The sequence below is a fragment of the Artemia sp. Qi Xiang Cuo genome, chromosome 2 (genome assembly GCF_049724085.1).
Source record: "Artemia sp. Qi Xiang Cuo chromosome 2, ASM4972408v1, whole genome shotgun sequence".
Lineage (NCBI taxonomy): Eukaryota > Metazoa > Arthropoda > Branchiopoda > Anostraca > Artemiidae > Artemia > Artemia sp. Qi Xiang Cuo.
Window position 1 is genome coordinate 454,839 of NC_142795.1, and position 2,738 is coordinate 457,576.

A 2,738-nucleotide genomic window follows, 5' to 3' on the forward strand; every position below is an offset into this window, starting at 1 on the left:
CCGGTTAGACTACCTTTTTGTGAAATTCAATGTAAGATTTCATGTAAGTTTTCAATCAATAGTACTACCACTACTGGCCTGGTGCTGCAGTGAGTTGTTAGTAGTAGTAGTAGTACTTTCAGTTAAAAAAAATTTTGTATACTAAACAAATGATGTACACGATCTTTGGTGTACACATGGAGATGTAAGGATCGAAAGTTGAGAAAGGGATAGCCCCCCTCATATACGGAATCATTTTCGTTGTTTTAGCTTTTAATGCTGCTCCTCACCTTCATTTGAAAAACTTCTTTTTTTGTATTTTATCCTACACTAAGGACTATGACGTGCTGTCACCATTGTTGTCAGGTACGACTAAGGTCGTATCTAATATTTTCACAAATCTAAAACAAGCGTAAAAAACCGTTTACTAAAGGCCCACTCACCATCAGCATCAGCCAAATCTTTGTATTAGCAAAGTTTCGTTGTAAATGGGCATTAAGCTAATTTTAAAAAGAAAGATCAACGGGACAATGTGGGTCAGAAGAACCAAATTTATGATTAAACACACATTACCTTCCTGGTCCTCCCTTTAAGGACATCTTAGCAAATCATTTGAGGCAAATACCTCCTAAGGGTGAAGAATGTAAGATGCGACCTTTTGGCGTGGGAGCAGCAATTAATCGCTTAATATAAAAAAATCAGGTTCCTACCTGTTCTTTCCCGGCTTAAATCCAGTATTTGTCAAAAAATACCCCTGACCCCTTTCATCAGAAACAGATACAACTCCATCAAACTGATTGACTGCTGAAGAAAGTAAAAAAAAAAAATTCTCGATCTTATTGAAGAATCGGTTTTTGTGATTGAGTCGAATAATTTGAGTTTTTTTCCAACATCTGCTTAGCTTGGATTTAAATAGTTTTTCATGTTCTTAGTTGATTGGTTTTATTATCTGTTTCGAAGTATGTAAGAGTAATACGTAATTGTGTAGATAATGGTACACACTCGAGAAGGGAAGTTAGGTTATTCCTAATGAAATATACCAAAATATGATGAAAATATAGTACTTAATAATCAAATTTGGGCTAAATTTTTACATTAGGGGGGGGGGGTGTATAACCTAACTCCACCCCACCCCTAATGTGCAAATATATAGCTCAAATTATATAATTCTAATTTACTCTGTCACCGTCACTTGTTTTCAACTGAGCGTAAGCTAATTGTCTCTTTATACAAACAAACGAAACCGGTTTGTTCTCGATTATGTACCATTATGTACACAAGTACTGAGTTATATATTGTTTTGTCTTTCTGTTACCAAGTAATGTTTTCAAAAAGATAAAATAGACATGTAATTGTTGTAAATGGTTAAAAACTTAGTAGCTTCATTTTTATGTGTGATTCTTTATCGAAAATCCCAAAACCGCTGGACTCTTATGAATTTCATTTTTCAATGAAAAAAACATTAAAATTACTTATTATCGTAATATAAATATCTATATAATTAGTTATTTCTGTTAAAGAGAGAAATTTTTATTTCATAACAAAAATTTTACAAAATACCAGCCAAAATACTAGTTCAAATTCTTTTTGATAACTTCTCTTAAAGAAACAAAAACATCCGTTTTAAATCATTTTGGTTTGACATATTTAGTCGTCTGGTAGAACATGATAAGAGTTCTCTGTAAAAGCTCATGCTAAGAGATCTCATCAATCAATGATTTTCATATATCTCCTGCTGATCCGTAGACCAAACAAAGGATTCGGTCTTCACCTGATTGTCACGCTCAGTCTCTTGTTACAGAAGCCAATAGCATAGAACGCTGCTCAAGCAACCCCCTGACAGGAGCGTCGATTGCAGGGGGATAGCAGGATTCCTGAGATTAAAAGAAAAACGCTTTGTGTTTTTCATTGATATTTTCAATACTTTTTAGGAATTTTCATATCTCCCCAGATTTTGAAAAATGTGTTATGCCTCCCCCCCTCCATTGTCATGAACTTACGCCACTGTCCCATGAATAACTGTTCGCAGTCGTTCACAGAAAACTCAATGCTTGTAGCTTTAATAAGATGTACAAAGAAATGCAACAAATAAACACTAGGATAAAAAGAATTTGGCACTGGTGCATAATGCGGGCACAGCGAAGAAGTCAAGTTTGGTTAATGCTAATCAAATCTGGAATCTGGAATTACTTGGACTATCTGTCTTGGCTTTTCTCTGTCTACAATTACCCAGCGTCTTGATCCAACCTATGCAACCTATTGCAAAATACTTGATAACTTCAATTCTGACAAATTTTATAACTCATTGAGAAAACACGGCTTTGCAATCATTTATCTATAGCGGTCTCCTGTAAATACCCCGTTTGACGGGTTTCGTGACTGTTTTCCTTGATACAGTCTATAGCGGTGGGCCTGCATAATGCACCAGTACCAAAAAAGCATACTACCCCCGTTCCGCCTTAATCAGGTTTCACATTACGCATTTGTCTATAATATGCAAGTATATCGAAGTTTGTATCTCAGTATTAGTAAGAATTTTTGAAAGCTGACTTGGTTTGAAGGTGGTTAATCCACCATCAAAAGTCTGCTATTTTCTTTTTTTTGGCCTGAAGAGTGGAATTTGTCAGCTATTAATTTAAAAAATCAAAGTTTTTCCGAGGGAAGTAAATAACGAAGTTGAAGCTTAAAGCGAACAAAAATTATTACTTCACAGCCTATCTACCATATATAAAAAAAACTTGTGCAAATAAGTCATCTGG